This window comes from Canis lupus, chromosome 15 (genome assembly GCF_011100685.1).
Source record: "Canis lupus familiaris isolate Mischka breed German Shepherd chromosome 15, alternate assembly UU_Cfam_GSD_1.0, whole genome shotgun sequence".
Lineage (NCBI taxonomy): Eukaryota > Metazoa > Chordata > Mammalia > Carnivora > Canidae > Canis > Canis lupus.
This window is the reverse complement of record NC_049236.1, coordinates 25,600,748-25,625,600: the sequence shown is the minus strand read 5'-3', so window position 1 is coordinate 25,625,600 and position 24,853 is coordinate 25,600,748. Positions and strand designations below refer to the sequence as shown.

General features: G+C 34.6%; 1 long non-coding RNA gene across 1 annotated transcript in view; it reads right to left on the bottom strand.

Moving 5' to 3' along the window:
• LOC111098890 overlaps window positions 1-24,324 on the bottom strand; it is a 30,051-nt gene extending 5,727 nt beyond the window's left edge. Inside the window, exons 1-2 of the long non-coding RNA XR_005369933.1 lie at window positions 24,181-24,324; window positions 1,063-1,145 (exon numbers count right to left, since the gene is read on the bottom strand). This is a non-coding gene — a long non-coding RNA (uncharacterized LOC111098890). The remainder of the gene's footprint in view (window positions 1-1,062; window positions 1,146-24,180) is intronic.
• Window positions 24,325-24,853: the final 529 nt, after the last annotated feature.

Below are 24,853 nucleotides of genomic sequence, written 5' to 3'. Positions count from 1 at the left end.
TAGCTCTGAAAACCTTTGGACTAAAAGCATCAACAGTAATTTTTTGAATCTCAAACCTGAAAATGGCCACATAAAGAAGCATAGGAAACATTTTACATGTGTCATCCATTCCCTAGGCCAGAGCAGCTCAATTCTAAGAAGGATCCTCTCAGAGGGATTTTTACCTTATGGGGAGAAGGAGACCAGTAGAATCCCCAGCAAGCCTCAGGGCCATGGGCACTTGAAACCTTTGCTACTGAGGAACCCCACAGTTTTTATCAACAATGAACCCAGCTGACAGTGCTACAGAGTCTTTGTTGGTATGTCTCTTCCCTGGATGGAGCTGTGGCTACATGAGACCTGCTCCCAGGTGCCCTAGTTGCTACTGTGCTCCACTCCACTATCAGGTAACTATCCATGAGATGACAGCTGCTGATGTTGCTATTCTGCACTCAACCCCAAATCCCAAATTTTCACTTTCATAGGTTGTTACCAGCCTAAACTTCCACTGCTCTACATCCCACGCTTGGTCCTAAGTCAAGGCTTCCTTCCACCATCACCAGGCTGCATTGCTCCTTCTCTGTGCCCTGTCTCCTGGGGCAAGAGTTCAGACTTTAACTCACTATCCCCAGGGTGTGCCACTGCTGCACCCTGTCATCTCAGACCTAATATTTCTGTTCTTTTTGTCCCCAGGGCCTCAGTCACTGCATTGAGCCCCATAGACAGAACCTAGTTCCACAGGAGATCTGTACACTCTCACACTTCAGATACTGGCAGTAGTGGATCTGTGCTCCAAAACTGAGAAGCTTTGGTATTCTCTGTGTGTGTCTAATTGGATCCTGTTTCTACTGCTAATGTGAGTGCAAGGATGCCATATCTTTAGGTCCCAAAAGTAATTCCATTGGCCAGACTTTCTCCCAAAGGAAAAATGGAGAACAAGATACCAGAAGCCTTCACTTCTGAGGACCTTCAATAGTAGTAGCCAGCAGTGCTACCCACAGGACTTTCACATTCTTGACCACAGAAGATCTGTGATCTTAACATCTTGCTGATGTTACCTCAAGTAACAATACACAGACTTACCAACTGTCCTTCTAGGAATCAAGATGCTGCACTTCACATGACTGGCGCCCTCACAGCCACCTTTAGGTAGGTCTGAAGACAGTCTGAAAAGACAAGAAGTAACACATCCTCAAATGTACAGACATAAATGCAAAACTATTAGAAACATGAAATGAAAACAGGGAAATATGATACTACCAAGCAAAACAATTTTTAGTAACTAAACACCAAAAAAAAAAAAAAAAAGGCAACCCAGTAATTGCCTGAAAGAAGAATTCAAAATAATTATTTTAAGGAAATTCAGTGAAATTCAAGATAATAAAGACAACTCAATAAACAGGAAAACAATGCATGAACAAGATTAGAAGTTTAATAAACAAATCATTTAAAAAATTCTGGATATGAAGAATACAATAAATGAAATTAAAAACATAATACAGAACTTCAACAGCAGGCTTTATGAGGCAAAGGAAAGAATCTCCAAAACTGAAGATAGTTCTTTTGATATTATCCAGTCAAAGAAGAGAAAATGAGAAGGAAGATAAGTGGGTTCCACTTCAACGTGGCAATATTGGAGGCTCCTTAAATCACCTCCTCCAAACACACTGAATCTGTCACTACATATGGAACAATTACCTCTGAAAGAAATCCAAACTAGCTGAGCCTCTGCTATACATCAAATGAATACGAGAAACCCATATTGAAATGGTTAGAAGAGGCTGACACACATACTCAGGAGGAAATATATAACTCCCAACTTCTTCTTGAGCAATAAAAGATTTGGATCCCACCATCTGGTTCTCCAGTTTTTAAGGCTCCCACTTGAGAGATGAACCTCAAAACATCTAACTCTGAAAGCTGATGTGGATTGTGTCCATGAAACCATAATATTACAGTGAACTAAGAAACACTTTTTAGGGAGATGGTGGAGTTGGAGAATCCTAAGCTCACCTCATCCCATGGATACATTTACATAGCACTCACATCACTGTAAATAACCCAGAAAACTACCCAAAGACGGGTGGAACAGACACCCTAAATGTACAAAAGAGGCTAGATCAGGGGAGTAGGAAGGGCTGAGATGCTGTCAGGAGCTAAAGGAACTTAAGGGACTGTCCTTATGAAGGAGGAATTCCATGGATGCAGAGGGTGGAGAGAAACAGACCTTCACACCAGGACACCAGGCATGGGGAACCCAACAAGGAAAACAAACCCTCATAATGTTTGGCTTGAAAACCAGACCTAATTTTGTGAGTTCTTATATTCAGCTGGGCTTAACACCTGGAACTTTAGAAACTAGCAAGCTTAGTCTGGGAGAGCCAAGAGGACAAGAGGAAACTGAGTCCCCACCCTTAAAGAGACAACATAATAAACAGCCCTCAGAAGTAAAGCATACAAGCAGTAGTTTGAAAAATAACTGAGGTATACAGGAGGGATATTTGTTAACTAATCTCAGAGCATGTGCTGGAAGAGATTGCTGAGAGACTTCTCCAGGAACAAAGGATCTGGCTAGTGTTATTTCCCATCCCTGTCCAGTGGCCAAGATATACGGACACCTGCAAAAACCAGTTCAATGCCAACACTCTTTACTTAGTTTGATAACAGCAGAACCCAATCCTGCACACTTATGCTAATTTGTTCCTTCCAATCCAGTGGGGTTAGTTTGAGTGGTTACAGGTCACCTTCCAAAGTGGGCCTCACTGGCACCACTCATCTTGCCCCCTTACTCTGTTGCAAATTCATCCCCTCCAGCCCTACAAAAGTTTCCTAAAGCAGCTCCAGGTCCCCTCCTAAAGCAGACCTGAACAACCTTTCTAACACTGGGTGTCCCTGATTTTTCCTGTGGAAGTGCCCCTACAAATACTCCTTGGCCAGAGTCCATCCAAGCAGTGCCACAAGTCTGGCAGTGTTCAAGCAACCATGACAGGGTGAGTCTGGCACTCTAAAGTGACTCCTGACCTAGGGAAGGGAAAAGATAACCACGCATGAACCAACTATGACCCAAGCAGTGGGCTGGAAGCAGATATCTGGTCTAATAGGAGGCCTCTCCCACCAATGAAAGCTTTTCAGGGAACAACACAGGAAAAGTGCCCTACATTTTGGTGCAACTGCATCTCTGGCAAGTACCTCATCTGACTCACTTCAAGCCCAATGAGATCCCATTCTGGTCTACTAACAACACAGGGACTGAACCCTACCCAAAACAGGCAAAGAGTCACTGCATAGGACTGGACTGAAGGCAAATGTAACTCAGCCTCAGAGCATTAGACAAAGCAAGGAGACAGGAGAATATACCCCAAATGAAAGAACATGGCAAAATCCTATCAAGAGAGCTAAATAAAACAGAGATAAGCAATATGCCTGCTAGAGTATTTAAAAGCAATGGTCATTAAAAATAAAAAAAATAAAAAAAAATAAAAAATAAAAATAAAAATAAATAAAATAAAAAAAAAAATAAAAGCAATGGTCATAAAGATACTCACTATACTCGAGAAAAAAATGGAAGACCTCAGTGAGACCCTCGACAAAGAGATAGAAAACATAAATAAGAACGAGAGATGAAGAAGTTAATAACTGAAATTAAAAGTACATTAGATGGAATAAATAATATACTAGAGAAAGCAGAAGAAAGGATCAAGGTTCTGAAAGACAAGGTGACGCAATTGAGTTGAACAGGAGTGAGAAAAAAATGATAAAAATGAAAATAGACTTTGGGAATTTAGTGACACCATTATATGTGGTAACATTTGCATTATATGGATCCCAGAAAGAGTAGAAAGAAGAAAGGAGGCAGAAAATTTATTTGAATAAATAGCTGAAAATTTCCTGAATCTGGGGAAGAAAACAGAAATCCACATCCAGGAGGCAGAGAGAGAACCCCACAAAATTATCCCAGACTGGTCCACAACAATACACATACTAGTTAAAATGCCAAAAAAGTTGCAATAAAGAGAAAATTTTAAAAGCAGCAAGAGAAAAATAAAAGAACAGTTACATACAGGGGGAATCCTGTAAAGCTACCAGATGATTTTTCAGCAGAAACTTGGCAGGCCAGAGTGAGTGGCATGATATACTCAAACTGCAGAAAGGGAAGGGGAAAAAAACAGCTAAGAACAGTATCCAACAAGGCTATCACACAGAATAGGACAGATAGACTTTCCCAAATGATAGTTGAAGGAATTCATGATTACTAAACCAGCTGTACAAGGAATGTTAAAGAGACTTTGAGTGGAAAGGAGGAAGAAAAGGAGGAAGCACAAAAGTAGTAAAATTAAATATATCTATAAAAATCAGTCCAGGGATGCATAAAATAAAAAGATCTAGAGTATGACACCATATACCTGAAACATGGATGACAAAGATGTGAAGAGTAGGTTCAAACTTAAGCAACCACCGACTTAACATGGACTGCTATATGCATAAGAATACTGTATATAAACATAATGGTAACCACAAAACAAAAACTGACAATACATATGAAAAAAATAAACAGAAAGGAATTTCAGTATATCCTAAAGAAAGTGAGCAAACCATGAGAGAAAAAGCAAGAGAAGAAACAGAGGAGTATAAAAACAACCATAAAAAATAAGAAAATATCTGTAAATACATATATATCAATAATTACTTTGAATGTAAATACACTAAACACTCCAATCAAAAGACAGGGTGACAGAATGGATTTAAAAAGTAAGACCCACCTATATACCATGTACAAGAGACTTATTGCAGACCTAACGATACATGAAGATTAAAAGTGAAGGGATGGAAAAGAGTTAAAAATAGACCTGCCCTACGACCCAGCAATTGCACTATTGGGGATTTACCCCAAAGATACAGATGCAGTGAAACACCGGGACACCTGCACCCCGATGTTTATAGCAGCAATGGCCACGATAGCCAAACTGTGGAAGGAGCCTCGGTGTCCAACGAAAGATGAATGGATAAAGAAGATGTGGTTTATGTATACAATGGAATATTCCTCAGCTATTAGAAATGACAAATACCCACCATTTGCTTCAACGTGGATGGAACTGGAGGGTATTATGCTGAGTGAAGTGAGTCAGTCGGAGAAGGACAAACATTATATGTTCTCATTCATTTGGGGAATATAAATAATAGTGAAAGGGAATATAAGGGAAGGGAGAAGAAATGTGTGGGAAATATCAGAAAGGGAGACAGAACGTAAAGACTGCTAACTCTGGGAAACGAACTAGGGGTGGTGGAAGGGGAGGAGGGCGGGGGGTGGGAGTGAATGGGTGACGGGCACTGGGGGTTATTCTGTATGTTAGTAAATTGAACACCAATAAAAAATTAAAAAAAAAAAAAGAAAAGCATTTATCATGTAAATGGAAGTGAAAAGAAAGCCAGGGTAAAGATACTTGTATCAGACAAAAGAGACTTTAAAACAAAGACTGTAACAAGAGACCTACATACCCTACATAATCCCAAAGTAAAAAATCCACCAAGAACATATAGCAATTGTAAATATTCATTACTCAACATGGGAATACCCAAATACATAAAGCACCTGTTAACAAACATAAAGTAATTGAGAGTAATATAGTAAGAGTAGGAGACTTTAACACCCCACTTCCATCAATAGATAGATTATCCAGAAAATCAATGACAAAACTGTAGCTTTGAATGACATATTGGACCAGATGGATCTATGCAGAACATTTATCCTAAAAAGGAAAAATATACATTCTTTTCAAAATCTCCAAAGTGGATCACATGTTAGGCCACAAAACAAGTCTCATCAAATTCAAAAAGATTGAAGTCATATCATGTATCTTTCCCAATAGCAATATGAAATTAGAAATCAACCCAAGAAAAAATCTGAAAAGAAGACAATTGCATGGAGGTAAAATAGCATGCTAGTAGACAACGAATGGGTCAATCAAGGACTCAAAGAAGAAATAAAAAAAATATATGAAGACACATGAAAATTAAAACGCAATTGTCCAAAATCTTTGGGATGCAGGAAAGGTTGTGTTAAGGGGGAACTTTATAGCAACAGAGGCTTACCTCAAAAAGAAAGAAAAATCTCAAATGAACAATCAAACTTTACACCTAAGGGAGCTAGAAAATGAACAAACAAAACCCAAAACCAGTAGGAGGAAGGAAATAATAAAGACCAGAGCAGAAATACATGAAATATAGGCTAAAAACACTTTAGAACAAATAAGTGAAACAAGAAGGTGGTTCTTCAAAAAGATCAATAAAATTGGAAACTTTAGTCAGACCTATCAAAAAAAAAAAGGGGGGAATCAAAATCAGAAATGACAGAGAAGAAATAACTGACACCATAGAAATAGAGTGTTGTAAGAGAATATTGTAAAAATCACATGCTAATAAAAGTGGACAACCTAGAAGAAATGGATAAATTCCTAGAAACATGTAATTTCCCAAAACTGAATTAACAAGAACTAAAGAAAGTGAACAGACCAATTATCAGTAATGATATTGAATCAGTAATCAGAACACTCCCAACAAATAGAAATCCAGGACTAGATGTATTCACAGGTGAAATCTACCAAACATTTAAAGAGTTAATACCTATTCTCCAGCCATTCCAAAATATAGAAAAGAAACAAAAACTTCCAAATTCATTCTATGAGACCAGCATTACTCTGATATCAAAAATAAACATACTGCAAAAAAGAACTACCAGTCAATATCTCTGATGAACATAGATGCAAAAATACTCAACAAAATATAAGCAAACCAAATCCAACAATATATTAAAAAATTGTTCATCACAACTAAGTGGAATTTATTCCTGGGGTGCAGGGTGGTTCAATACTCACAAATTAATATGCCACATCAACAAAAGAAAGGATAAGATCCGTATGATTATTTCATAGATGAAGAAAAAATATTCTACAAATCCACACATGATAAAAACCCTCAACAAAGAAGGTTTAGAGGGAATGTTCCTCAACATAATAGAGGTTATATATGAAAAATCCACAGCTAACATCATATCAGTCATGAAAATATACTGAGAACTTTTCTCCTATGGTTAGGAACAAGACCAGGATGTCCACTCTTACCACTTTTACTTAACATAGTATGGAATTCTAGCCACAGCAAGAAGAAAATTTAAATGAATAAAAGTCTCCCAAGTTGCTAAGAAATAAAATTTTCACTCTCGGCAGATGATGTGATACTATCTATTAAAAAAAGACCCTAAAGACCTCACCAAAAAACTACTAGAATTGATAAATGAATTTAGGACATTCACAGAATACAAAATACATAGAAATCTGTTGCATTTCTATATCCTAATAATGAAACAGTAGAAAGAGAAGACCACTCCATTTCTAATTGCACCAAAAATAATAAAATACCTAAGAATAAACTTACCCGTGGAGGTAAAAGATCTGCACTCTGAAAATTATAAAGCATTGATGAAAGAAATTGAAGACAATAGAAAGAAATGGAAAGATATTCCATGCTCATGGATTAGAAGGACAAACATTGCCAAAATGTCTATACTACCCAAAGGAATCTACAGATTTAATGCAATCCCTATCACAATAACAACACCAATTTTAACAGAACCAGAACAAACAATGCTAAAATTTGTATAGAACCACAAAAACAAACTCAAATAGACAAACCAATCTTTGAAAAGAAGAGCAAAGCTGGAGGCATCATGATTCTGGACCTCAATTCATATTACAAATTTGTAGTAATCAAAACAGTAAGGCACTGGCACAAAAATAGATTAACAGAATAGAAAATCCATAAATAAACCCACAGTTCTATGGCTAATTAATCATCAACAAAACAGCAAAGAATATCCAACAGAGAAAAAATAGTCTGTTCAACAAATGGTGTTAGGAAAACTGGACATTTTCATGCAAAAGAATGAGACTAGACCACTTACTTACACCATACACAAAAATAAATCCTAAATGTGAGACCTGAAACCATAACAGTCCTATAAGTAGCAGAGGCAGTAATTTTTCTGACCTTGGCCATAGCAACATTTTTCTAGGCAGGTTCCCTAAAGCAAGGGAAACAAAAGCAGAAATGAACTATTGTGACTACATCAAAATAAAAAGCTTCTGCATAGCAAAGGAAACAATAAACAAGTCTAAAAAGCAACCTACTGAATAGAAGAAGGTGTTTGCAAATAACATATATGATTAAGGGTTAATGTCCAAAATATATAAAGAAACTTACAAAACTCAACACCCCTAAAACAATCCAATTTAAAAATGAGAAGACTGGAATAGATATTTATCCAAAAAAGACATCCAGATGGCCAATAGATACATGAAAAGATACTCATCATCACTAATCCTCAAAATCACAAATCAGAATCACAATGGCATATCACACCTCACACCTTTCAAAATGGCTAAAATAAAAAACACAAAAAACAACAGGTTTTGGTGAGGATGTGGAGGAAAAGGAACCCTCTTGCATGTTTTGTGAGAATCAAACTGGTGCAAACACTGTGGAAAGCCGTATGGCGTTTCCTCAAAGTTAATGGAACTATCCTATAATCCACCACTTGTACTATTGAGTATTTACCCAAAGAATGCCAAAGTACTAAGCCAAAGGGATACATGCACCCCCAAGTTTATAGCAGCATTATTTACAATAGCCAAATTATGGAAGCAGACCAAATATTCACTGACTGATGAGTGACTAAATAAATGATATGTATGTATGTATGTATGTATGTATGTATGGCCATAGCAACATTTCTCTAGACAGGTTCCCCAAAGCAAGGGAAACAAAAGCAGAAATGAACAATTGTGACTACATCAAAATAAAAAGCTATATACACACACACTATATATATATGGAATAATGGAATATTATGTAGTTGTAAAAAAAAATTGCCATTTTCAGCAAAATGGATGGATCAAGAGCATATAACATTAAGTGAAATAAATCAGAGGAAGAGAAATACCATATGATTTCACTCATATATGAAATTTGGGAAATAAATGAACAATGAGGGGGAAAAAATAGACAAAAACCAGACTCTCAAATATGGAGACCAAACTGATGGGTGACAGAGTAGAGGTGATTAGAGAAATGGGTAATAAAGGTGAAGTGGATTAAGCGTACATTTATCATAATGAGCGCTGAGTAATGTATAGAATTGATGAAAAACTATATTGTACACCTGGAACTAATTTAATACTCTATGTTAATTATATTGGAATTAAAGGAAAAAAAGAAAGGAAGGAAGGGGAGGGCCTGGAAGTGGGCGGTGAGAAGGGGAGGGAAAGGAAGAGAGAGACTTTTAAAAAGCTCATAAGGAATCATCTTGGCTTTTCCCCAGGGTTCAATGAGAGGCAGCAAATACCCACTCTTTCCTTGAAGGAAACCTCTTTGCTGATCTTAAAAGCTGCAACCTGAGGAACATGCTTATAATTTAAAACACATTAAAAAATAAAACACATCTTGCAGAGAGAGTGGAGGCCAACATGCACACTTTATACTTTGACTCTGCCACTCTCTCCAGATGGCCATTATTCCTAGAAAGGATCATATGCACATCGTGGTATCCTGGCTTTTACTAGGACCACCAGAGGATGTCTTGCTTGATCACCTGGCTCTAGTGGCCAGGGGGGATGTATTCATGGATCCCACAGGAGTGTATCAAATAGAGAAACCGTTCTTAATTGGCTATCATTTTAGTGTAAAGCACAGAAACAGCACAATGAAACTCTTAAGATTTTTCATGGAAGAAGCCTATTTGCAAATCTTAAAAGCTTCAGACTCAGGAACAGGCTTCTCATTTAACACGTATCTAGGCACTGACTATAGTCTTCCCCCAGAAACTGGGAGGGACAGCTTTTACCAATTTTGTTCTCTCCCTCTGCCCCACCTCAGATTGCATGTATCTCCATGTGTGAAAGGAGTTTGTTCACATGTCTGTCATCCAGTTTTTGTGCCCAGTGGCCAACAGGACTCATGTTTGTGTTCGGTGAGACAGTAGCAAACCAAGAAACAGTTCTTAACTGGCTCCCTCCATGCCTCCCCCAGAGCTCAGCCTGATGGAGCAGAAAGAATGCTAATCTCCCAGTCTTCCCCTGAAAGAGGTATATTTGCATCCTTCAAAAGCTGCTGCTAAATTACAATCAGCCTGCATTTAGATGCTGAGATGCTCACCCTTGCTGCATTGAGATATTTTGGCACACACTGAACTATGGAAACCACCAAGAGTAAAAAAGTTGCTTGGAAAATCAAAGACTTGAGAGAAAGCCAAGAGCAAGGACAGAATTCAACAATAAGGTTAATCTATAGAGGGCTACAAATTTAAGACCAAGAAAGGTGAATGTTTAATGTACAGAGAGTCAATGAAAATGAAGAAACAGTTATATTCCAAATGAAAAAATTAGATAAAACCCTAGGATGAAAACAACAACAACAAAACACTGATGAAATGAAAATGAAGGTAAATAATTCCCTGAAAAAAATAGTTCAAAATAATGGTTATAAAAATGCTCACCAAGATCAGGAGAACAATGCATAAACAAAATGAGAATTTCAACAAAGAGAAAATACAAGGAAGTATCCAACAGAAATCACAGAGATGAGGGATATAATAACTGAGAAATTCAACGAGGGTTTTAAGAGTAGAAATGATCAGTGAACTTGAAGACAGGGCAGTGGAATAATCCAATTCAAAAAGAAAAAAATTGAAGAAGAAAAAAGAATGAAAATGAGTGAAGATAGCTTAAAGAACTTAAAGGAGATCACAACATCAGATGGACCAATAATTACATTATAGGGATCCAAGGAGGAGGAGAGGAAAAGGGTCATAAAGCTTATTTGAAGAAATAATTGCTAAACACTTTCCTAACCTGCAGAAGAAAAACAGGTATCAGGTCCAGGAAGCCCATAGTATTTCAAATAAGATAAATACAAAGACCAAGATACATTTTAATTAAATGTCAAATGTTGAGCACAAACAGAGAATCTTAAAATCAGCAAGAGAAAAACAACTTGACAGATTTTCTTTAGCAGAAGTTTTTAGTTCAGAAGAGAGTGGCACAATATACTCAAAGTGCTGAAAGGAAAAAAAAAAAAAGCCAAACTACTGGAAAAAGTTGTCAATCACAATAAAGGGGTAAAATAAGCAAATAAGGAGAAGCTAACGGAGTTCATCACCATTAGACTAACATTACAGGAAATGATAAAGAGACTTCTGAAACTGAAATCAGCACTAATCAGTAGCAGGGAAACATAAAAGTATAAACCTCACTGATAAAGCCAAATACATAGTTAATTTAGAATGGTCTAATGACAGCCTGGGGATAGGTCAATCACTTACAAATCAATATAAAGGTTTAAAGACAAAGATAGTAAAAGTAACTGTAACCACAAGTTATTAATGGATACACAAGCAAAATGTAAATTGATATAAAACCTAAATGGGAGAATAAAAATTTATCGTTAGAATGCATTTAAATATAAATTATTAACAGCTTAAAATACACTGTTATAACTCTAAGATGGTCTGTGTAGTTCTCATGGTAACCACAAAGCAAAAATATATAGTAAGTACACAAAACATACAAAAATCTAAGTTTACCAACTAAGAAAATCAACAAATTAGAAGAATACAAGAAAAAAAGGAAGAAAGATATTATAAAACAACTGGAAAACAATAAATATAATTGCAGTAAGTCCGTATTTATCATACCCAATTAAAAAAAATAGGATGGCTGAAAGGATTAAAAAACACCAAATATTTCCTGCCTACAAGAGTTTCACTTCAGATGTAAGCACACAAAGACTGAAAGTGAAAGAATTGAAAAATGTGTTCATTGCAAATGGAAACCAAAGGAAAACTGGAGTAATTATATCAGACAAATTAGACATAAAGACAAGTACTATAATAAGAGACAAATAAAGAAATTATATAATGATAAAGGTGTCCATCCAACAAGAGTATTTAATATTTATAAATATTTACGCCTCCAACACAGAAGAACCTAATATGGAAAGTAAGTGGAGAAATAGACTTGAGTAACAAAAATAGCCGGGAACTTCAATATTTCTATTTAATCAATGGATAGATCATCCAGACAGGAAAATAACATGGAAACATTGAAGCTTGACCACACATTAGACCGGATGGACTGAGACATTTATAGAGCATTCCACCAAAAAACAACATTCTCTTTTTATTTTGTTTTGAAACATATTTTGATTTGCCATTTGATTTCTTATTTGGCCCACTACTTATGCAATAGTGTGTTGTATGATATTTGTGCATTAAATATTTAATATTTACATTGTAGATTTTCCAGATTTGTTTTATTGTTGATCTTTAGTTTTGCACAATTGTAGTCAGAAAAGTATACTTAGTATGATTTCAGTCTTATTAAATTTGTAGTATTTATTGTATCTTTTTATGTGATTTAACCAGGGAATTCTTCTGTGTGTAACTTTAACTGAGGGTACTCTTTTAAAATAAAGCATATCAGAGGGGAGGTGTGTGTGTGCAGGGGATGGGTTAAACAGGTGAAAAGAATTAAGAGTACACTTATCACGATCATTGAGTAACGATCTAGAGAATTGTTGAGTCACTATCTACTGAAATTAAAATTTAAAACTTAATAAAAAATAATAATACACATTCTTTTTCAAGTGCATATGGCACATTCTCCAGTGTAGATCATATGTTAGGCCACAAAACAAGTTTTAACAAATGTAAGAAAACTGAAATCATAAGAAGCATTTTTTTCAACATATGATACTAGGAGTCAATTATAAGAAGAAAGTTGGAAAACTTACAAATAAATACATAGCAATTAAATGTGCTACTGAACAATAGACGGATTAAAGAGGAGAGCAAAAGAAAAAAACCTTAAGACAAATGAAAATGATAAAACAAAAAATCAAGTTTATGGGATGCAGTAAAAGTAGTTCTTAGAGGAAAGTTCATAGCAATAAACAGGTAACTTAATTACCTCAAGGAATTAGAAAAAAAGGAACAAACTAACTCCACAGTTAGTAGAAGGAAGGAAATAAAGACTAGAGTGGAAATAAATTGGAGATTAAAAGCAATAAAAAAGATCAATTAAACAGAGTTGATATTTTGAAAGGATAAAATTGGCAAATGGTTACCTATACTTACCAAGAAAAAGAGAAGACAAAACTAGAAAAAGGAGGCATTACAATATCATAAAAATATGATATAGAAACCATTGCTATTAGGAAATACAAAGATTTTAAAAGACTACTATCAACAATTATATGACAACATATTGGGGCAACCTGGGTGGCTCAGCAGTTTAGCGCCGCCTTTGGCCCAGGACCTGATCCTGGAGACCCAGGACTGAGTCCTGTATGGGGCTTCCTGAATGGAGCCTGCTTCTCCCTCTGCCTGTGTTTCTGCCCCTCTCTCACTCTCATAAATAAATAAAAAACAATTATATGACAACATATGGGACAACCTAGAAGAAACACAAATTCCTAGAAACATACAATCTGATTTAATGAATCATAAAAAAAAAATGTTTTGTTTTAACAGACCAATTTTAAGTAAAGAGGATGAATTAGTAATCAAAACCCTCTCCAAAATAAAAGTTGAAAATCAGATGGCTTCACTGATGAATTTTTTGAAACATAAGGAGAATTAATACCAATCCATCTCAAATGTTTCAGGAAATAAAAGAGGAAGGGAGACTTCTAAACTAATTTACAAGGAAAACATTACACTAATACTGAAGACAGATAATTACACTAAAAGAAAAGAACATTACGGCCTAGTATCTCTGATGTATATGGATATAAAAAAATCATTAACAAAATACTAGTAAATTGAATTCAGGAGCACCTTAAAAAGGTCAGACACCATGACTAAGTGAGTTATATCTCTGGGATACAAGGATGGTTCAACACACACAAATCATCTGTAATACACAATAACAAAATGAAGAGTGAAATTCACATAGTCATTTTAATAAACAAAATTTAAAATCTTTCATCATAAAAACTTTCAACAAATTAAGTATGAGAGGAATGTACCTCAATATAATAAAGACCGTATAGAACAAGTCCATAGCTAACATCACTTTCAATCTGAGAACAGTAACAAGTCATGGATGCTCTCTCTCAGCACTTCAAAGTAGTATTGAAAATATAGTTTCAGCAATTGGCAAGCAAAACAAAAGCATCCAAATCAGAAGGAAAGAATAAAATTATCTTTGTGTGCAAATGACATATTATATATAGAAATTATTAAACATGCCCTCAGAAAACTGTTAGAATAAATGAATTCAGTAAAGTTACAGCATTCAAAATCAACGTATAAAAATAAGTTGCATTTCTATACACTAACAACCACCTAAAAGAGAAATTAAAAAGCTATCTCATTTACAATTACATCGAAGCCAATAAAATATTTAGGAATAAATTAACCAAGGAGATGAAAAACCTGTATACTGAAGACTATAAGACACTGAATGAAATTAAAGAAGACACAAATAAAAGATATACTGTGGTTCCTGGATTAGAAGAATTCTGTGAAGACATCTATACTATCCAAAGTAATCTACATACTTAATGCAATCCCTATCAAACTTCCAGTTTTAGTTTTCACAGAAATGGAAAAAACTACCCTAAAATTTATAAGGAACTAAAAAAAGACTGAATAACCAAAGCAATTTTAAGAAAAAAAGAACAAAGCTGGAGGCATCACACTTCTATATTATGAAGTATAGAAATCAAAACACTATGGTACTGGCATAAAAACAGGCACATAGACAAGAGGCACAAAATAAACTCACAGAAATAAACACATATATACAGTGAACTAATTTTTGACAAGGTTACTGAGAATGCACAATGGGTAAATAATAGTCTCTCAATAGATTGTGTTGGGAAATTTGGTATTCAGAAGTAGAAGAATAAAACTGGACTCTTACAGCACGGGCAAAAATTAACTCAAGATAGATGGGCAACTTGAACATAAGACTTAAAACCATAAAATTCTTAAAAGAAATCATAGAAAAAATGATGCTTGACATTGGTCTTACAAATAATTTTTTGAATAAGACAAAAGCAAGGGCAACAAAAGCTAAAATAAGTGAGTATATCAAACTCAGGAGCTTCTGCACAGTGAAAGAAACTATTAATAAAATGAAAAGGCAATATATGGAATAGGAAAAATATTTGCAAGTCATATCTGACTTGGTGGTTAAAATCCAAATTTCATAAAGAACTTATATAATTCAATAGCAAGAAAGCAAATAACACAATTAAAGAGTTGGGCAAAGGACCCAAATAGATATTTTTCCAAAGGAAACATACAGACGGCCAACAGGAATATGAAAAGGTTCTCAATATCATTAATATCAGGGAAATCCAAATGAAAACAATTTGATGCCAATACAAACCTGTTAAGATGTCTATTCTTAAAAAGTCAAGAGAAGACAACCAAGAATATGGATGAAAGGAATCTTTATATGTGATTGGTGGTGATGTTAATTGGTACAGCCATTATGAAAAACAGCATGAAATTTCCTCAAAAAATTAAAACTATCTTAGTATCCAGCAATCCCACTCCTGTGAACATATTCAAAGGAAATTAAAAAACTATTTCAGAAATATCTCCATTCCCATGTTCATTGCAACGTTATTCACAATAGTCGAGAAATGGAAACAAACTTAAATGTCCTTCAGAGAAATGGATAAAGATATTAGGGCATTTATACAATGAAATATTATCCAGTCATTAAAAAAAAGGAAATCCTGCCACTTGCAACCCCATGGGCATTATGCTAAGTGAAAAAAGCCACACAGAAAAAGACAAATACTGTATGATTTCACTTATATGTTAAATCTAAAAAAAAAAAAAAATTAAAAAGCCAAGATCATAGAAACATAGAATAGGATGGTGGTTGGAGGGAAAAATAGAGAGACATGGTTCAATGGTACACATTTTCAAATATAGGAGGAATAAATTCTGGGATCTAAATACAGCATGGTGACTACAGTTAATACAGTATACCTGAACGTTGCTGAGAAGATCTTAAGTGTTCACATCACAGAAAAAAAAAGTTTACTATATGAGATAATAGATGTGTTAATTACTCTGATCCTGGTAATCATTTCATAATATATACCTGTATCATATCATCACATTGTACCTTAAATGTATAGTTATATTTGTCAGATATTCCTCAATAAATTTAGAGAAAAAAGTTGAATTTATGTCAAAAACTTGAAGTTATAGTAGTTTGGAATATTTATACACTAAGAATAACAAGTATTAGAAAACTATAGAAGTAAAGAACATTAGAAGACCTCTAGTGTGAAGAAACAATCCATTTTGTTAGCACAGAAAGTCAGTGGGTAAATAATACTGATGAAAATAATAATCAAAACTAAACACAGGAAAGAAACAACAAATGTGCTAGGTCTCATTGAAATATCTTTAACTCTACATGTAAAAAGATACTCCTTACATTCTCATAAAATAACAAACATGACCAGAAAATCCACTACAAGAAACCCACAAAACCCCCAAAATCTCAAAATATATTGTCCAGATATTATCATCTGATTAAAGAAACTGAAAACTAGAAATTTTTAATATCAAAATTAGAAAACCAAAATATCCTACCAAATAAAATTAATAAATTCTTCCTTAAACAATTTTCTAGTAAAGAAGCAAATCAAACTAAAATGTTATAAAATCTAGAAGATGTTTAAATAAGGACATTCTATATTTAAACCTATAGAATATAACTAAAGCTGTATTTAAAAAATCAAAGCTATAAATTTTATGTCCATAAAAAAAGGAATTAAAACAAATTGTTCGATTGAAAATGTTAAAAAAAAAAAAACAAAGCACTAATTAAGCCATGGGGAAAAATAGGGAATAATTACTAATGATTAAAGAAGAAATTATACACCTGAAAACATAAAAACTAAAAGCTAGTTTTAAAAGAACCATATTGTGAACAAACTACTAGCCAACCTAGTTATGAATGAGAGAATATAGAATACATACAATTTTAAAACATGGAATAAAAAGAAGTAAGAAAATAAAAAAAAAAAATTCTTTATTAAAAAAAAAAACAACTTGGGGGCAGCCTGGGTGGTTTAGTGGTTTAGCGCTGCCCTCCGCCCAGGATGTAATCCTGGAGTCCCAGGATCGAGTCCCACGTCAGGCTCCCTGCATGGAGCCTGTGTCTCTCTCTGCCTGGGTCTCTCATGAATAAATAAATAAAATCTTGAAAAAAAAAAAAAAAAAGAAAACTTGGATCAAGGGGTACCAAGGGGGCTCAGTCCATTAAGGATCTGCCTTGGGGTCAGGTCATGATCTCAGGGTCCTGGGATTGAGCCCTGAGTCTTTTTAAAAAAATAAAACTTGGATCAAATGAAAAAACATTTAGAAAAATGGAAACTACATTTACAATAAAACCCTAAACATGGCAATTCCCGCATAAGAAATAATGTTGGTAAAATGAAATCTCACCACAAAAAGTGGTATGCCTAGGTGCTTTTACATGGAAAACAAAGTCCTTAACTACTAGAACATTTCAAAGCTATGTAACCTCGCCTAGACCTTACATTAAAAAAGAAAATACTATTTTTTTTCAAAGCCAGCATTAACACAGTTACCCAAAGCTATCAAGTACCGTATAAAACTACTACAGATCCAAATCATTTATAAATTACAATGAGATATCAGTCATAAAATATTTGCAAACAGAATTTGGCAGATCTTTGCAGAAGTAATATATCATTTTCAAGAGATTTTTATTCCAAATATAAAGATTGTTCAAATTAAATAAGCTATTAATATAACTTATCATATCAACAAGACTAAGGAGAAATGTCATAATATAGATATTAATTATAAATATACTCAACATATAAGAATTTATAGATACTTTCTTAACCTGACAAAATATATTTATCTCAGCTCAGAACCACTAAAAATATTCCCTAGCAAAATGTGAGACAAGATAAAGGTATCTTCTATCATATTAGTATTTAAAACAATACTTAAGTTACTGGCCAAAATAGTTTGATACAAAAAAGAAACTAAAGACATAAAATTTGGACAAAAGGCTTACTATTTCTAGATGATATGATTACATATCTGTAAAACCCAGGATGATCAAAAAATTTATGTATATGAAAATAACAGAGTCCAGGATAAAATATTAATATACATACATGATTAGGTTTCAAATAAAATATTTTAAACCACATAGAAGGATTATTTTGTTGGTCAAAATCCATAAAGAATCAGCCATTCAATTCACCAACACCAACAGCAACCAGCAGAAAAGATATAAAATTATAATAGAAAAAAGTAACCTATTTATAAGAGGAAAAATATACAAATAAGCTTAATGAGAAAAATGAAGGTCTTTGATGAGAAACTTTAAAATATTCATAAAGGAAGAATACTAAAAAATTTATAATGTAATGGGATGTCAATTTAAAAAATGTTTTGAATGAAACAGATTATTCTAATGGTCAATATGGAAAATAAACAAACAAACAGGCAAGGAAATTTTTTACGGGAAGGGCAATGAGGGTAACTAGCCTGTTACTATTAAAATATGCTATAAAGCTTCCATAATGGATACAAGACCACTGGAGTAGAAGAAAACATCACATATAAAGATATATTTATATATACACACACATATATATATAAACTGTGTGTGTATATACACACACACACACACACACACACACAAACACATACATGCATAATACTTTATGAAAATGTTTGGACCTCAAATTAGAGAAAAGAAGCCCATTCTATGCAAGATTTTGGGAAAACTTGGTAACCATCAATACAAAAATATATTTAGGAACTGTATGCCATATCATACATTAGAAAAAATCCAAAAAATGAATCAAATATTGAAATGTCAAATTTTAACAATGGCATGCAGTGCAGCTGGGAAATGCAAGACCCTAATTTTCTCTTGCAAAACCAGAATGACCTTCTAATTAAGGAGGAATCTAATTTCCCAATTCTTGATCTACTGGACATATCTGAACATTTTGCAGCTGTTCATTTCCACTTGAAACTCTCTTCCATCTTTGGCTCCAGTGATTTCAGAGTTCAATGCAGACTTAGACCAGACAGACAGTTACTTGCTCAGGATGGCAATACAGAAAGAACAGTAAAATGTCATTGAGCATGTGAAGAAAAATGAATTTCTAAGACTATTCCTAGGTATATGATTGATGAAAATACTTGAGTCTGAAAGTCTCCTCTGACTCACCCTGCAATGACAATGTTTTATGCAGGTGCATTTTATTAACTCTACATCTTTTGTTTTACTGAGGTTTATGCAAACTGATGTCTTTTTCCAACATTCTAACATAACCTGCTCCTCCCCGTGCAAATGTTTAGCCTCTTCCTCAAATAAAGGAAGATAATGAGGTTAGAATGGACACCTGGTATTGGCTTGTCTGGGGGTGTCATGTCTCTGTATGTGTAGACATTAAATCTTCTGATTTCTGTGTTCCCTTAAAATCTTCTTCCCTGGTGTCCTTCATTTTTGTTAAATACTATTGTCTTCCCTAGTTGAGTCCTCCACCTCAGAGATCTCACCTACTCTCATAATTCAAAAATAAAAAATATATATGGATGACTCCAAAGCCTATAAAATTATATCTTTACTCTGGAAATCTTTTGGATCCAAACCATTATTACCAATGTTCTATATAAGATTTGTCTCAAGCCAGAGACAACTACATGAAGGCAGCCTAATATATCAGTTAAGAGTATTGGAGTTAGACTGCCTGGATTCAAATCCAAAGTCAGTTAATCACCAGATATGTAATCTTGCACAATTTGCACAGTTTCACTGTGGTTCAGACTCCCTATTGAAATAGTAGCAGTACCTACTTCAAATGGTTTTTGGATAATTAATGGATGTTTATAAACCATGCAGAACATATTATAGTACAGGGTAAGAGTTATATAAGTGTTAAATGAATATATCTAATAAAAGATAAGGAAAATTTGCAGTGCAGATATTCCCAACAGGACTTCTAAGTTAGAGGTGTGTCATCCAGGACTTTGATGGCCTATCAGCATTGTCTAGGAGAATAAGGCAGCTGACAGGAAAAGAAACAATATTGTTCTTTCAAGCCAAATAAAACAAAAAGACTCTTGTCCCTTTACTCTATATCTCTTCCCAGAGCAGCTAGAAAACATCAAAGCCTCTGACAGAAGTTAGGGATAGGCCCCAGAGAGACATACTATGACCTTCCATTTGACTCCTGGTGATAGTGAGGAAATGAGAGAGCAGATCACACTTCTTTTTAAGTTCCTAGGCCCCAAACCAGGCTTGTCTTATGATGTGGAGGGGATATGAGATTGCAGTTACAAACAAGACTTTTTAATAAAGTAGAGAGATGTTATGGAATCTGCCCAAGACATCATTAAGAGATCTGCTACCCAGCAGGGAAGGAAAACTGACATTGCACAGTTGGGGGCATTGATTAGAGAAAATAAATCCTTTTCAAGTGTGTACTCCATAAAGCTCAGACTCTCCAATAAACCTGTTATTACTATATATGGCTATAAAGAAGCTTTGACATATGAGGGGCATGCTGTAGCACTCAAATGGCCCTGCTTAGAAAAGCTTCAGCAAAATTTAAAGCATTTTCATTTAGTAAAAAAAAAAAAAAAAAAAATCAGTAAAATTTGGTAGAAACCAGGAGCCATTCACAATACCTTATACTGATTTTATTGCCATAATGATAAAAGTCTAATATTAAAAATGACTTTTTGCCCATTATAAATAATTTCATTAAACTCAGGAATTTTCATAGACAGATATGCCTTTCTTTACACACATATATACACATCTATATGCAGAATTTGGAAGATTAAGTCATATTTTAGCAAAATAAAAATTATATCCTTATTTTATATGAATTAGACTACATAAGGAGGGTAGAAATAAAAGTGATAAACAAGGTAGGCGGTGGAGTAGACAACCACCTACTCAGGGCTGGTTAAAGAATACCAAAACATCTCTCAGATGTAGAATTATATTTGCTCTTTCCATTTATTGACTAATTGATTTTCTAATCCTTCCATATGGCTATTAAGAAAACACAGTGGAATTACAATAGTAAAGCTGGAGTAGGGAGCATTATTTCATTTTTTTTCAAAAAGATAAAAAATTAAATCAGCTTCCTAAGGTATAAGACATTCAGATTTATAACAAACACCTAGAAATTGTTATCTATCTATCTATATAAGTTTTGGGTTATTATTAATTCCTGGGAGGTAATTAGTTTATACATTCCTACAAAAATCCACTAATTTAATACTTTTGCTCACTGAGACTTTATACTTGACTGAAGAGTTGTGATAAAGAATTAGAAGCTCTCAAATTTCAGGTTAACAAAAGGGTGAAGAACACAAAGACGACAAGTGAGACATGAGGATAGTAACAAGTGGTCCACAAATGATTATTTGCAAAGAGAGGTATTTGGGGGAATCCCAACCAAGAGGAAAGGAAGACTCAATTCTTCTTCTACTTAAAATATTTTACCAAATATTTTTGCTTTTAAACTTAACTTTCATGAAAACACCAATTTTAAGATGCAGAAACAACATGAAAAAAAAAAAATGGATGACACAAGGAGGATGCCATGTGATCATAGAGACAGACAACAATCTGTTGCAGGCAGGAAACACCAAGGACTGCAGGCCACCACTCAAAGCTAGGAAAAGGCAAAGGTTCCTCCCCTAGAATCTTTAGTGAAAGTATGGCTTTGCTGACACCTTGATTTTGTACTTCTAGCCTACAGAACTGTGACACAACAAATTTCTGTTGTTTTAGGCACCAAATCTATGATACTTTATTAAGACAACCCTAGACACCTTATAACAGATTTTGGTTTTAGGAATTTGCCAACCATATGAAAGTCTAAATATGAAGGAGAGGGAGGATCTCTGCTTTGTTTCTTTATTGCCTCTCTCAGGCCTCTGTACAATTCTAAATCTGAATTTAATATAGTAAACACAAACTTCTCCAAATTAGTTTCAGCTAGTTCTTTCAGGCATTTCAGGTATTCTCTATATTTTCAGAATCTCTGCATAGGTCAGGATCCCAATTTTTCTCAATCCCCTCCCACTTCCTTTTACTCCTCCTTCCTGTTCTTCTATCTTTATCTTTTCTCTACCTTTTTCATCATACCCGCTTCTTCCTAATTTTGTCAAACTTTAATTTTGAATACTGCCCAGAAAACTCTTCAAGACATTTCCTCTCATGGCTGCCTATTTTTCTAGCAAGTATACCCAAGGTAGCAGAGCCTCAGACTCCATTCCTTATCCTGTTCTATAGAAAACTTTCACACCAGTTTGCCCAGGTCCATCTGGAAGGATGTCAACAAAAGGAGAAGACCATCACCTATTCTTATAGCTATGTGATTCTCAAATTGTGGTCCCAGATTGGCAAAATCAGCAATACCTGAGGACTAATTAGGAATACAAATTTTCTAAGCACATCCCAGGATCTACTAGAAGAGAGTTCAGGCCTTGCCATTTTTGTTTTAATAAGCTCTCAGGTGATTTTGATACATGCTAGTTTAAGAATTATTGCCATGGATGATGCTCAAAGAAGTTAACACTCCCACGTAAGAAAGCTAGTTAGTAGATAAGGCAAAGGGGTGAGCTAAAAACAGATCAACACAGTTAATTAAAAGAGAAACCATGAAGAAACTAGAGCTGTGTACTATAGGTGCTTTCCTGGTGTTTAAGTGGCTCAGTGGTAGAAGAATAAATTGTACTTTAATCAGAATAAGTAAAAGGATCATTATCAACTAATGATTAAAAGATATGAATTTTAATTTATGGTCTTTGTCGTTTATTCAGCATTTATTGACGCTTTTGTAGACAATGAACATAACTACAGTCAACAAGACAGAGACCCTACCTGTTAGAGCTAAATTCTAATAGAAGTAAAGGAGGAAAAATCTTCTCCTACCTCTCTGAGTCCCCAGGTGAGCCTAAGAATTAAACTGACACAATAGAAACAGGAGAAAAGCACACAAGTTTTAGTAAATTTTAACATATACATGGAACCTTCACAGGAGAACAAATACTTAAAGAAGTGACTCAAGCAAAAAGCTTTTATATCTTAGATAAAGAAACAATAAATTGGTGAAGAATTGACTAGACAAAAGACTTGGGTTAGTGGCAATGTATTGTTGAGAACTGAATAGGAAGTAAGACTTGACTTCACACAGTTGGTTTGTACAGATTTCTCAGCCTTCATTCCCCATCTCTGATGGTGAGAATGTCCTCCTTCCTTGTGATATAGGGGAGGAGTATTATCTCCTGCTCTCAGAAGAAAGAGGTGGGTCAGAGGGCCCATCTTGCACCCGAATTTTCTCAAGTGGCTTTGACTCAAAATAGTATGTCAGAAGGGCATATTTTAGAGTTACATGTTCTGAGTGCCTTCACAGAAAAGACAGACAATAGAAATTAAATATTGTATAATTCCAGATAGTGGTAAGAGCTACAAGAAAAGAAAGTCTGTGTAAAGGGTTAAGTAATGACTGGAGCTGGAAAATGAGATGAGCCAGAAAGGGGAATATTTAAACAGAAAAAAAAAGAATGAAATTTAGGAAGAAGTCTCTAATTTTAAGATAACATTCTAGCTGAGAGAACATGTAAATGGAAATTCCTTGGGGTGGACCAAGCTTGAACATTTCAAAGAACAGCAGGAAGGCCAGAGTAGCTGCAGCAGAGTTAGCAAAAAGAAAGGTAAGAGATAAAACAGAAACGATGGCCAAATATGTAGAACCTTGAGGACAATTCCAGAAGGTTGGATTTTATTCCAAATGTATGAACTCAGTGGAAGTTTTTCCAATGTGGGGATTGACGCAATTTGCTCAGCTACTATGTGAAGAGGCTAACTGTAAGGCAAGAGTAGAAAAAGGTAAGACCACTTAGGTGTTTGTAGGGTAAAGGTCAAACAAGAGTATGTGGTAATTTGGGTGAGCATGACAGCAGAAAGGAATGTTAGATTATGGACATTTTTTAAGGGTACAACTAACAGAATTAACAAATGGAATAGATGTGAAGTATGATAGAATAAAGACACAAGGATGACTTTTAGGTTTGGAGACTGAAAAACTGAATACCTGATAATGCCTTTCATTGAAATGGGGATCAGTGTGGCAGCAGTCAGCTTGGAAGGGGACATTGAGGTCAACTTTGGCATGTTAATCTTTTTATCCAAGTATGAGTAGAGAGTTGCATAGTCCATGTTTGGGTAGAGGAGAGAAGCAAGCCTGGAGAGAAATATCAGGAGGAATTAATGATTTAAGAGACAGAATAGTTCTGAAGACAACACAATCCATAGGAGTGAGAGCAGGAATGTGTTTGCAGTTAAGGAGGCAAATACACAACTTTCTAGGTATAAAGTGCAATGTCCACCTAAAAACTAAAAGGCAGGATTTGGGGTAAACATCCATTAAAATGTGTATTGAGAGCTTAAAACAGACTCTGTTCACAGATGTGTTTCTGGCTGATTTGGTAAATAGGACCCCAAATTTCCATTCCGTGATCACCTTTCAGTGAAATGCAAAAATTCACAGATTATTTCTACCAATTAATCAGGGTTGATTACATTTAAATATGAGAGAAAATAAGGAAGGAAAAATAGAAGTCAAATTTTAGATGTATTTTTCTTATGTAGAAAAGGGCTAACAATATTTATAGCAATTACATTATTATTCAGAAGAAAGAGCACTATAAAAACAGTATATTCACAGCCAAATTTTAACGATTCATTTAATGTATTACACATTGTCA